This window comes from Doryrhamphus excisus, linkage group LG21, assembly GCF_037039965.1.
Source record: "Doryrhamphus excisus strain RoL-2023G ecotype Guam linkage group LG21, RoL_Dexc_Guam_v1.1, whole genome shotgun sequence".
NCBI classification, from domain to species: domain Eukaryota; kingdom Metazoa; phylum Chordata; class Actinopteri; order Syngnathiformes; family Syngnathidae; genus Doryrhamphus; species Doryrhamphus excisus.
The window spans coordinates 2,546,591-2,561,070 of record NC_136377.1 but is presented as its reverse complement, the minus strand read 5'-3'; positions in this window follow the sequence as shown (position 1 = coordinate 2,561,070).

Below are 14,480 nucleotides of genomic sequence, written 5' to 3'. Positions count from 1 at the left end.
AAGAACTACTTCTTTTCTGTGAACGGGATGAACAAGATTACCGCCCTTAAAATACCCGTTCAAAAAAAAAAAAAACCTGTTCAGTCCGTTCAGTTGCAAATGCTTCGTCGGAATGATCGTGAACATGAGTGAACGGACTAAAATCGACACGGCTAACGACCAATTGACTGAAATGAACGGATCTTTTTACTGAATGAATCGGAATGATCAAAAGAACTACTTCTACATGGTCTAAGCATATTTATCCAAAATGGCTGGCACTGTAAGACTATGGGTCACAGCAAAGTGCAAAAATCTGGTTTAGTTGGGAGCTGATATTTTCCTGAAACTTACCTATGTTCTACTGCTGATTATTAAAGAACGGAAAAAGCTAGAAACTAACTTTTTTTCCTGATGAAAGACAAGAGACTAATCTTTTTTTTTGGCATACATAGCCATAAAACATAATATTCTGTGTGCCTTGAAAAACGTAGAATTTTATCTTTTTTTGCCCATTTTTTTTCCCCTCCATTTCATTTTTTGGTATGTCCAATATTCTGTGTGCCTTATGCAAAATAGCCGGCACTGTAGGAATATGGGTCACAGCGAGGTGCAAAAATATGGTTTAGTTGGGAGCTGATATTTTCCTGAAACTTACCTATGTTCTACTGCTGATTACTAAAGAACGGAAAAAGCTAGAAACAAACTTTTTTTTCATGATGAAAGACAAGAGACTAATCTTTTTTTTTGGCATACATAGCCATAAAACATAATATTCTAATATAACATATGTGCCTTGAAAAACTTAAAATTTTATCATTTTTTTGCCAATTTTTTTCCCCTCAGGGTGCATTTAGTGATTACTTTTTTTGTATTCTGTACATTTACCATTGATTGATGTACGGTAATCACTGAGGTGGTTATCTAAGCATATTTATCCAAAATGGCTGGCACTGTAGGAATATGGGTCACAGCGAAGTGCAAAAATCTGGTTTAGTTGGGAGCTGATATTTTCCTGAAACTTACCTATGTTCTACTGCTGATTACTAAAGAACGGAAAAAGCTAGAAACAAACTTTTTTTTCCTAATGAGAGACGAGAGGCTAATCTTTCTTTTGGCATACATAGCCATAAAACATAATATTCCGTGTGCCTTGAAAAATGTAAAATTTTATCTTTTTTTGCCCATTTTTTCCCCCTCCATTTCCATTATTTGGTGTGTCCAATATTCTCTCTGTGTGTGTGTGCCTTATCCAAAATGGCTGGCACTGTAGGAATATGGGTCACAGCGAAGTGCAAAAATCTGGTTTAGTTGGGAGCTGATATTTTCCTGAAAGTTACCTATGTTCTACTGCTGATTACTAAAGAACAGAAAAAGCTAGAAACGAACTTTTTTTTCCTGATGAAAGACAAGAGACTAATCTTTTTTTTTGCATACATAGCCATAAAACATAATATTCCGTGTGCCTCGAAAAACGTAAAATTTTATCTTTTTTTTGCCCATTTTTTCCCCCTCCATTTCCATTTTTTGGTGTGTCCAATATTCTGTGTGCCTGTGTGCCTTCTGCAAAATGGCTGGCACTGTAGGAATATGGGTCACAGCGAAGTGCAAAAATCTGGTTTAGTTGGGAGCTGATATTTTCCTGAAACTTACCTATGTTCTACTGCTGATTACTAAAGAACGGAAAAAGCTAGAAACAAACTTTTTTTTCCTAATGAGAGACGAGAGGCTAATCTTTCTTTTGGCATACATAGCCATAAAACATAATATTCCGTGTGCCTTGAAAAATGTAAAATTTTGTCTTTTTTTGCCAATGTTTCCCCCCTCCATTTCCCCTCAGGGTGCATTTAGTGATTACCTTTTTTTTACTCTTGTACATTTACCATTGATTGATGTACGGTAATCACTGAGGTGGTTATCTAAGCATATTTATCCAAAATGGCTGGCACTGTAGGATTACGGCTCCCTTTTTAATTATGCATGTCCTGTTTACAATGTCACAAAAGCATCAGATGTTCTCGTTTGCTCAAGTCACGTGATGCGGCGAGAAAGGCGTGTCACCGATGACTGCTGCTTATTTAAAATAAATAAATGTCAGGCTGCAAGGCTGAGACGGGCTTTATTTGTTTCCAGGCTGAGCTCAAACACAAGAGGAAGGAGCCTTTTTTTTTTTATTTTTTTTATTTTTTCAGACCCAGGCGGTTCTTCCAGTCCGACTGCGTGTGTGGTGTTCTACCAATCCAAGCGAATAGCGAGCATTACATCGCTCGGTGACAGGAAGTCAACCAGCCAGACTGGTTTTCCCTCAGGTCAGGTGACATGACAGTCCTTACCTGCTGGACCATACACTCTCTCTCTTTCTCTCTCTCTTTTCAGCTAGTGTACACTACTGCCATCTGGTGTTGAAAAAGAACTACAACAAGAAAGGTATGATGAAACTTCGCATGTTAGAAGTAGGGACATACATAAGCTTAATAAATAATAATAATACTAAATATTAGATCTAATAAATAAATGGACTGGTATTGTTTTTATACCTTGAATTTAATTAGTCAAAAATCTACAAATAAGTACTTTAAAATAAACTGAAATACAAAGTGTATACCTTTTGTGCATTGTAGCGTAGGCTTTTACCAAAGGTATCAAAAAACGATTAAAAATAGGAACAATGGTGGGCGCCAGACGGGGAAAAGATAAACTGACCTGTCAATTAACAAGATAACCTTTGGATTTATTCATCCGGCTAGCATAACCTGTGCTACAGAACAAAAAAAAAAATACATAAGATACTCAAAATCAATATAATTTATATTCAAATCCAGAAAAAGAACATTCAAATCATCATTTGCATTTAATCCCTTCAAAAAAAAAAATCCCTCAAATTCTCATAATGAAAAAATTCATATTCACAAAATAATCTACTGCAAACTCAAAAGCGGATTCACAAAAAAATAAATTAAATGTCCATTAAATAGTTCACAAGTCCTTTCACAATCAGTTCAGTCCAGTTCGATATGAAAGAAGGGGCAATGATTAGTGTAGGTGTATGGGTTGGGAGCTGTAATGTTCCAGGAGCTGAGGAAACCAGAAGGTAAGGGGAATGTGAGGAGAAAGGAAAATGGAGGAAGCCAGGAGAGTCAAAGGAAGGAGACCAGACTTAGCTTTTGCCGACAAAACAGCCACGGACAGACAGCAGGTCCAACAGAGCCTCAGATCCAACCTGCTTCAAGAAACTTTCTTCTTTACCGCTGATAATTTGTCTTGTCTCAGTTTCTCCTTCAGTTTCCACCTTTATTTGAGTTCATTCCTTTTTCGATTAGTGTCTTGAATGACTTCAAATTAATCTGCTATTAGTTCTGATCGTCTCCTTTCTTTTCCACTCTCACTTCACACACTGAATCTCCTTTTACTCTGCCCTTTGTTCTCTTCATGCTCACAGGTGTTCCCTAATTAAATCACTTCCCCCTCCTTCTCCTGCTCAGGTGGCCAGAATTATTTGAGGTTTCCTCTCTTCTCTGCCACAGCATGGGTTAAGTTCACAAGAAAAAAAGTTATAAAAAAAAAAAAAGTGATACATTTATAACTCTAACCCTAACAAAACTTGTAATATCCAAGAATAAAGTCGTAATATTACGAGAATAAATTTGTAAATTCACTAAAATACAAGAAAAGAGTCATACAGGTACGTGTAAAAAAATAATAAAGTTGTAAATTTACACAAATAAATTCATAATGTTACCAGACGAGTAACTTTACTAAAATCAAGTCGTACGTTTTTAAGAAAAGCTTGTAAATTTAAGAAATAAAGTGGAAATATTACAAAACTAAAGTCATAAATTTACCTGAATAAAGTTGTAATATCACGAGAATAAAGTCATAAATTTACCAGAATAAAGCTATAATGTGACAAGAATAAAGTAATAAATTAAAGAGAATCAAGTTGAAATATTACGAGAATAAAGGCATGAATTTACTAGAATAAAGTTGAAATATTATGAGAATATAGTCATAAATTTACCAGAATAAAGCTATAATGTGACAAGAATAAAGTAATAAATTAAAGAGAATCAAGTTGAAATATTACGAGAATAAAGGCATGAATTTACTAGAATAAAGTTGAAATATTATGAGAATATAGTCATAAATTTACCAGAATAAAGTTGAAATATTATGAGAATAAAGTCATAAATTTACCAGAATAAAGCTATAATGTGACAAGAATAAAGTAATAAATTAAAGAGAATCAAGTTGAAATATTACGAGAATAAAGGCATGAATTTACTAGAATAAAGTTGAAATATTATGAGAATAGAGTCATAAATTTACCAGAATAAAGTTGAAATATTATGAGAATAAAGTCATAAATTTACCAGAATAAAGCTATAATGTGACAAGAATAAAGTAATAAATTAAAGAGAATCAAGTTGAAATATTACGAGAATAAAGGCATGAATTTACTAGAATAAAGTTGAAATATTATGAAAATATAGTCATAAATTTACCAGAATAAAGTTGAAATATTATGAGAATAAAGTCATAAATTTACCAGAATAAAGCTATAATGTGACAAGAATAAAGTAATAAATTAAAGAGAATCAAGTTGAAATATTACGAGAATAAAGGCATGAATTTACTAGAATAAAGTTGAAATATTATGAGAATATAGTCATAAATTTACCAGAATAAAGTTGAAATATTATGAGAATAAAGTCATAAATTTACCAGAATAAAGCTATAATGTGACAAGAATAAAGTAATAAATTAAAGAGAATCAAGTTGAAATATTACGAGAATAAAGGCATGAATTTACTAGAATAAACTTGAAATATTATGAGAATATAGTCATAAATTTACCAGAATAAAGTTGAAATATTATGAGAATAAAGTCATAAATTTACCAGAATAAAGCTATAATGTGACAAGAATAAAGTAATAAATTAAAGAGAATCAAGTTGAAATATTACAAAATAAAGTCATAAATTTACCAGAATAAAAATTGAAATATTACAAGAATATTGTCATAAATTAAAGACAATTAAGTTGAAATATTACAAGAGTAAAGTCATCAATTAAAGACAATTAAGTTGAAATATTACGAGAGTAAAGTCATAAATTAAAGAGAATAAAATTGAAATATTATGAGAGTAAAGTCATAAATTAAAGAGAATAAAATTGAAATATTATGAGATTAAAGTCATAAATTAAAGAGAATAAAATAGAAATATTACGTGATTAAAGTCATAAATTGAGCAGAATAAAGTTGTAATATTCTACATGCTTCATAGCTACTGTACATACCATGTCTGGTGTGCTTTATTATCGCATGTTTTTTAGGGATTTAAGGGTGAATGAATGGCTTTTCTATGAACAAGTTGACTTTATTTTTTTTTTTTAGAGAAAAATAAATCCAAAAATCAGCATATTTGCGGTACAGTACGTGTTTATCCATCGCTTTGGAAAAAAAAAATTCAATGAACTGGAGCAGTAATGACATTTCCAGGATTTTCCTACATTGTTTCTTCGCCGGTGCTGCTTTTGCAGACTCTAACACTATTTAGCGTGTTTTTCCTCAGCCAAATCCACTTCATTGCATTTGTCCGTTTGAGCCACCAAAGCAGACAGGCTTGTGATCCAGCAGCAGGCCAGCCATATCTCGGAAAAGAAGCTTAGCTACGTTAAAACCGCGGTGGAGGCTGCAAAAGTTTGCTTCTGCCCAATAGAAGCAGGATTTGCGGCTACAGTACATCCTAAAGCACTTCAGGCAATTTAGGATGTTGCTGGTCACTGCTTAGATAAGGTGCTTTCTGGAAATAGACGCAGTCGGTGGCTTCGGGCTCCAAGGGAGAGAAGAATACTTTTGTGTACGACTGAGCTAGGCAACATATCGACACATATTCATATTTATTAAAAGCTGTCCTGAACTCGGACGCACTTTTTGGAGAGTAAACATATCCTGATCTGTAATACTTTGTCTGTATTATATAAACATATGTCATCAGTTAATGAAATGCACAAAATATTTTGTGTAGTTTTTCCATGCTATTATTTGTCTTGTGGTATGTATATAATGTAAATACAGCACAGGGAAGTCTTTGAAAATCCAATGTATTATTGTGTCAAAATATTTACAATAAATATATTGTAATAAATAATATATTGCACTATTGTATTTTGTACCGTTGTAGCAATATACCTCCAAAACACACGAATATCAAAGTGTTAATACGGAAATATGAAGCACTTTTTGTCAGTAGATAGATGAATGATGAGGACGAGCAATGTTTACAAGTGTGCATTTGCGGCGGTTTGGCGCCCACCTGTGGTCAAAAGACGGAATTGCTTGTAAATGTTGGTGTACCTTGGAATGTTCCTCGCCTTCTTTAAGGACCGATCCATCCAAAGTGAAGAGGAAAGTCATGTCCACTGATGGAGTGTGAAGATATTTCCAGTCTTTATAAATATGGCACTTTGATATTTTATGGATGTGTATGTGTTTTATGGATGTCGTTTTTTTCTGATTTTTCAACTTGCTTTTATTGCACTTTTCTGTTCACAAAAACATTGGAAACCCCACACACACTCAACAGGGGCCCCAGGGGGTCCCAAAAAGGGCATAAAATGCGAGTGTAAAAATTTGTGAATTTTGACAAAAAACGTAAGGGGTTAGTATGTCGTTTTTTTCAGATTTTTCAACTTGCTTTTATTGCACTTTTCTGTTAAAAAAAAACACGGGAAACCTCACACACACTCAACAGGGGCCCCAGGAGGTCCCAAAAAGGGCATAAAATGCCAGTGTAAAATTTTGTGATTTTTGACAAAAAACGTAAGGGGTTAGTATGTCGTTTTTTTTTCAGATTTTTCAACTTGCTTTTATTGCACTTTTATGTTCAAAAAAACACGGGAAACCTCACACACACTCAACAGGGGCCCCAGGAGGACCCAAAAAGGGCATAAAATGGCAGTGTAAAATTTTGTGATTTTTAACAAAAAACGTAAGGGGTTAGTATGTCGTTTTTTTCAGATTTTTCAACTTGCTGCTATTGCACTTTTCTGGTAGAAAAAACACGGGAAACCTCACACACACTCAACAGGGGCCCCAGGAGGACGCAAAAAGGGCATAAAAAGCCAGTGTAAAATTTTGTGATTTTTGACAAAAAACGTAAGGGGTTAGTATGTCGTTTTTTTTCAGATTTTCAACTTGCTGCTATTGCACTTTTCTGTTCAAAAAAACACGGGAAACCTCACACACACTCAACAGGGGCCCCAGGAGGACCCAAAAAGGGCATAAAAAGCCAGTGTAAAATTTTGTGATTTTGACAAAAAACGTAAGGGGTTAGTATGTCGTTTTTTTCAGATTTTTCAACTTGCTTTTATTGCACTTTTCTGTTCAAAAAAACACGGGAAACCTCACACACACTCAACAGGGGCCCCAGGAGGACCCAAAAAGGGCATAAAATGCCAGTTTAAAATTTTGTGATTTTGACAAAAAACGTAAGGGGTTAGTATGTCGTTTTTTTCAGATTTTTCAACTTGCTTTTATTGCACTTTTCTGTTCAAAAAAACACGGGAAACCTCACACACACTCAACAGGGGCCCCAGGAGGACCCAAAAAGGGCATAAAAAGCCAGTGTGAAATTTTGTGATTTTGACAAAAAACGTAAGGGGTTAGTATGTCGTTTTTTTCAGATTTTTCAACTTGCTTTTATTGCACTTTTCTGTTCAAAAAAACACGGGAAACCTCACACACACTCAACAGGGGCCCCAGGAGGACCCAAAAAGGGCATAAAAAGCCAGTGTGAAATTTTGTGATTTTGACAAAAAACGTAAGGGGTTAGTATGTCGTTTTTTTCAGATTTTTCAACTTGCTTTTATTGCACTTTTCTGTTCAAAAAAACACGGGAAACCTCACACACACTCAACAGGGGCCCCAGGAGGACCCAAAAAGGGCATAAAATGCCAGTGTAAAATTTTGTGATTTTTAACAAAAAACGTAAGGGGTTAGTATGTCGTTTTTTTCAGATTTTTCAACTTGCTGCTATTGCACTTTTCTGGTAGAAAAAACACGGGAAACCTCACACACACTCAACAGGGGCCCCAGGAGGACCCAAAAAGGGCATAAAAAGCCAGTGTAAAATTTTGTGATTTTTGACAAAAAACGTAAGGGGTTAGTATGTCGTTTTTTTTCAGATTTTCAACTTGCTGCTATTGCACTTTTCTGTTCAAAAAAACACGGGAAACCTCACACACACTCAACAGGGGCCCCAGGAGGACCCAAAAAGGGCATAAAAAGCCAGTGTAAAATTTTGTGATTTTGACAAAAAACGTAAGGGGTTAGTATGTCGTTTTTTTCAGATTTTTCAACTTGCTTTTATTGCACTTTTCTGTTCAAAAAAACACGGGAAACCTCACACACACTCAACAGGGGCCCCAGGAGGACCCAAAAAGGGCATAAAAAGCCAGTGTAAAATTTTGTGATTTTGACAAAAAAGGTAAGGGGTTAGTATGTCGTTTTTTTCAGATTTTTCAACTTGCTGCTATTGCACTTTTCTGGTAGAAAAAACACGGGAAACCTCACACACACTCAACAGGGGCCCCAGGAGGACCCAAAAAGGGCATAAAATGCCAGTGTAAAATTTTGTGATTTTTGGCAAAAAACGTAAGGGGTTAGTATGTCGTTTTTTTCAGATTTTTCAACTTACTTTTATTGCACTTTTCTGTTCAAAAAAACACGGGAAACCTCACACACACTCAACAGGGGCCCCAGGAGGACCCAAAAAGGACATAAAATGCAAGTGTAAAATTTTGTGATTTTGACAAAAAACGTAAGGGGTTAGTATGTCGTTTTTTTCAGATTTTTCAACTTACTTTTATTGCACTTTTCTGGTAGAAAAAACACGGGAAACCTCACACACACTCAACAGGGGCCCCAGGAGGACCCAAAAAGGGCATAAAAAGCCAGTGTAAAATTTTGTGATTTTGACAAAAAACGTAAGGGGTTAGTATGTCGTTTTTTTCAGATTTTTCAACTTGCTTTTATTGCACTTTTCTGTTCAAAAAAACACGGGAAACCTCACACACACTCAACAGGGGCCCCAGGAGGACCCAAAAAGGGCATAAAAAGCCAGTGTAAAATTTTGTGATTTTGACAAAAAACGTAAGGGGTTAGTATGTCGTTTTTTTCAGATTTTTCAACTTACTTTTATTGCACTTTTCTGGTAGAAAAAACACGGGAAACCTCACACACACTCAACAGGGGCCCCAGGAGGACCCAAAAAGGGCATAAAATGCCAGTGTAAAATTTTGTGATTTTTAACAAAAAACGTAAGGGGTTAGTATGTCGTTTTTTTCAGATTTTTCAACTTGCTGCTATTGCACTTTTCTGGTAGAAAAAACACGGGAAACCTCACACACACTCAACAGGGGCCCCAGGAGGACCCAAAAAGGGCATAAAAAGCCAGTGTAAAATTTTGTGATTTTTGACAAAAAACGTAAGGGGTTAGTATGTCGTTTTTTTTCAGATTTTTCAACTTGCTTTTATTGCACTTTTCTGGTAGAAAAAACACGGGAAACCTCACACACACTCAACAGAGGCCCCAGGAGGACCCAAAAAGGGCATAAAATGCCAGTGTAAAATTTTGTGATTTTTGACAAAAAACGTAAGGGGTTAGTATGTCGTTTTTTTCAGATTTTTCAACTTGCTTTTTTTGCACTTTTCTGATAGAAAAAACACGGGAAACCTCACACACACTCAACAGACGCCCCAGGAGGACCCAAAAAGGGCATAAAATGCGAGTGTAAAATTTTGTGAATTTTGACAAAAAACGTAAGGGGTTAGTATGTCGTTTTTTCAGGTTTTCAACTTGCTTTTTTTGCACTTTTCTGATAGAAAAAACACGGGAAACCTCACACACACTCAACAGAGGCCACAGGAGGACCCAAAAAGGGCATAAAATGCGAGTGTAAAATTTTGTGAATTTTGACAAAAAACGTAAGGGGTTAGTATGTCGTTTTTTGCAGATTTTTGAATCGGAATCAGAATCAGAATCAGAAAAGGTTTATTGCCATGTATGATCAAACACATACTAGGAATTTGTTTTGGTATAGTAGGTGCATACACATCTATTAAAAAAGAATGAAAAATACAAAATATGAAAATACAAAATATACAGAATAACAGTATCAATATATGTACACAGTCTGTTTTTTGGTTGTTATTCCGGAAGTACAGTCTGATTGTTTTCCTAAGAGTCCAAACTGAGCGTTTATGTAACGCATATAGTGAAAGTGTCAAAGTGGCAGGATGAGGGAGAGGTGGGGTGTGAAGAGTGTCAGGTGGGGTTCCGGGCCTTGTTGATGAGACTGACAGCAGACGGGAAGAAACTGTTCTTGTGGCGTGAGGTTTTGGTCCTGATGGACCGCAGCCTCCTGCCAGAGGGGAGAGTCTCGAAGAGTCTGTGTCCGGAATGAGAGGGATCGGCCACAATCCTTTCTGCACGCCTCAGGGTCCTGGAGGCGTACAGATCCTGGAGGGATGGGAGATTGCAGCCAATCACCTTCTCTGCAGACCGAATGACACGCTGCAGCCTGCCTTTGTCCTTAGCAGTGGCAGCAGCGTACCAGATGGTGATGGAGGAGGTGAGGATGGACTCAATGATGGAGGTGTAGAAGTGCACCATCATTTTCTTTGGCAGGCTGAATTTCTTCAACTGCCGTAGGAAGTACATCCTCTGCTGAGCCTTCTTGATGAGGGTGCTGATGTTCGGCTCCCACTTGAAAATTTTGTGATTTTTGGCAAAAAACGTAAGGGGTTAGTATGTCGTTTTTTTCAGATTTTTCAACTTGCTTTTATTGCACTTTTCTGTTCAAAAAAAAAAGGGAAACCTCACACACACTCAACAGGGGCCCCAGGAGGACCCAAAAAGGGCATAAAATGCCAGTGTAAAATTTTGTGATTTTTAACAAAAAACGTAAGGGGTTAGTATGTCGTTTTTTTCAGATTTTTCAACTTGCTGCTATTGCACTTTTCTGGTAGAAAAAACACGGGAAACCTCACACACACTCAACAGGGGCCCCAGGAGGACCCAAAAAGGGCATAAAAAGCCAGTGTAAAATTTTGTGATTTTTGACAAAAAACGTAAGGGGTTAGTATGTCGTTTTTTTTCAGATTTTCAACTTGCTGCTATTGCACTTTTCTGTTCAAAAAAACACGGGAAACCTCACACACACTCAACAGGGGCCCCAGGAGGACCCAAAAAGGGCATAAAATGCCAGTTTAAAATTTTGTGATTTTGACAAAAAACGTAAGGGGTTAGTATGTCGTTTTTTTCAGATTTTTCAACTTGCTTTTATTGCACTTTTCTGTTCAAAAAAACACGGGAAACCTCACACACACTCAACAGGGGCCCCAGGAGGACTCAAAAAGGGCATAAAAAGCCAGTGTAAAATTTTGTGATTTTGACAAAAAACGTAAGGGGTTAGTATGTCGTTTTTTTCAGATTTTTCAACTTGCTTTTATTGCACTTTTCTGTTCAAAAAAACACGGGAAACCTCACACACACTCAACAGGGGCCCCAGGAGGACCCAAAAAGGGCATAAAATGCCAGTGTAAAATTTTGTGATTTTTAACAAAAAACGTAAGGGGTTAGTATGTCGTTTTTTTCAGATTTTTCAACTTGCTGCTATTGCACTTTTCTGGTAGAAAAAACACGGGAAACCTCACACACACTCAACAGGGGCCAAAGGAGGACCCAAAAAGGGCATAAAAAGCCAGTGTAAAATTTTGTGATTTTTGACAAAAAACGTAAGGGGTTAGTATGTCGTTTTTTTTCAGATTTTCAACTTGCTGCTATTGCACTTTTCTGTTCAAAAAAACACGGGAAACCTCACACACACTCAACAGGGGCCCCAGGAGGACCCAAAAAGGGCATAAAATGCCAGTTTAAAATTTTGTGATTTTGACAAAAAACGTAAGGGGTTAGTATGTCGTTTTTTTCAGATTTTTCAACTTGCTTTTATTGCACTTTTCTGTTCAAAAAAACACGGGAAACCTCACACACACTCAACAGGGGCCCCAGGAGGACCCAAAAAGGGCATAAAAAGCCAGTGTAAAATTTTGTGATTTTGACAAAAAACGTAAGGGGTTAGTATGTCGTTTTTTTCACATTTTTCAACTTGCTTTTATTGCACTTTTCTGTTCAAAAAAACACGGGAAACCTCACACACACTCAACAGGGGCCCCAGGAGGACCCAAAAAGGGCATAAAATGCCAGTGTAAAATTTTGTGATTTTTAACAAAAAACGTAAGGGGTTAGTATGTCGTTTTTTTCAGATTTTTCAACTTGCTGCTATTGCACTTTTCTGGTAGAAAAAACACGGGAAACCTCACACACACTCAACAGGGGCCCCAGGAGGACCCAAAAAGGGCATAAAAAGCCAGTGTAAAATTTTGTGATTTTTGACAAAAAACGTAAGGGGTTAGTATGTCGTTTTTTTTCAGATTTTCAACTTGCTGCTATTGCACTTTTCTGTTCAAAAAAAACACGGGAAACCTCACACACACTCAACAGGGGCCCCAGGAGGACCCAAAAAGGGCATAAAAAGCCAGTGTAAAATTTTGTGATTTTGACAAAAAACGTAAGGGGTTAGTATGTCGTTTTTTTCAGATTTTTCAACTTGCTTTTATTGCACTTTTCTGGTAGAAAAAACACGGGAAACCTCACACACACTCAACAGGGGCCCCAGGAGGACCCAAAAAGGGCATAAAATGCCAGTTTAAAATTTTGTGATTTTGACAAAAAACGTAAGGGGTTAGTATGTCGTTTTTTTCAGATTTTTCAACTTGCTTTTATTGCACTTTTCTGTTCAAAAAAACACGGGAAACCTCACACACACTCAACAGGGGCCCCAGGAGGACCCAAAAAGGGCATAAAAAGCTAGTGTAAAATTTTGTGATTTTGACAAAAAACGTAAGGGGTTAGTATGTCGTTTTTTTCAGATTTTTCAACTTGCTTTTATTGCACTTTTCTGGTAGAAAAAACACGGGAAACCGCACACACACTCAACAGGGGCCCCAGGAGGACCCAAAAAGGGCATAAAAAGCCAGTGTGAAATTTTGTGATTTTGACAAAAAACGTAAGGGGTTAGTATGTCGTTTTTTTCAGATTTTTCAACTTGCTTTTATTGCACTTTTCTGTTCAAAAAAACACGGGAAACCTCACACACACTCAACAGGGGCCCCAGGAGGACCCAAAAAGGGCATAAAATGCCAGTGTAAAATTTTGTGATTTTTAACAAAAAACGTAAGGGGTTAGTATGTCGTTTTTTTCAGATTTTTCAACTTGCTGCTATTGCACTTTTCTGGTAGAAAAAACACGGGAAACCTCACACACACTCAACAGGGGCCCCAGGAGGACCCAAAAAGGGCATAAAAAGCCAGTGTAAAATTTTGTGATTTTGACAAAAAACGTAAGGGGTTAGTATGTCGTTTTTTTTCAGATTTTCAACTTGCTGCTATTGCACTTTTCTGTTCAAAAAAACACGGGAAACCTCACACACACTCAACAGGGGCCCCAGGAGGACCCAAAAAGGGCATAAAAAGCCAGTGTAAAATTTTGTGATTTTGACAAAAAACGTAAGGGGTTAGTATGTCGTTTTTTTCAGATTTTTCAACTTGCTTTTATTGCACTTTTCTGTTCAAAAAAACACGGGAAACCTCACACACACTCAACAGGGGCCCCAGGAGGACCCAAAAAGGGCATAAAAAGCCAGTGTAAAATTTTGTGATTTTGACAAAAAACGTAAGGGGTTAGTATGTCGTTTTTTTCACATTTTTCAACTTGCTTTTATTGCACTTTTCTGTTCAAAAAAACACGGGAAACCTCACACACACTCAACAGGGGCCCCAGGAGGACCCAAAAAGGGCATAAAATGCCAGTGTAAAATTTTGTGATTTTTAACAAAAAACGTAAGGGGTTAGTATGTCGTTTTTTTCAGATTTTTCAACTTGCTGCTATTGCACTTTTCTGGTAGAAAAAACACGGGAAACCTCACACACACTCAACAGGGGCCCCAGGAGGACCCAAAAAGGGCATAAAAAGCCAGTGTAAAATTTTGTGATTTTTGACAAAAAACGTAAGGGGTTAGTATGTCGTTTTTTTTCAGATTTTCAACTTGCTGCTATTGCACTTTTCTGTTCAAAAAAACACGGGAAACCTCACACACACTCAACAGGGGCCCCAGGAGGACCCAAAAAGGGCATAAAAAGCCAGTGTAAAATTTTGTGATTTTGACAAAAAACGTAAGGGGTTAGTATGTCGTTTTTTTCAGATTTTTCAACTTGCTTTTATTGCACTTTTCTGGTAGAAAAAACACGGGAAACCTCACACACACTCAACAGGGGCCCCAGGAGGACCCAAAAAGGGCACAAAATGCCAGTTTAAAATTTTGTGATTTTGACAAAAAACGTAAGGGGTTAGTATGTCGTTTTTTTCAGATTTTTCAAC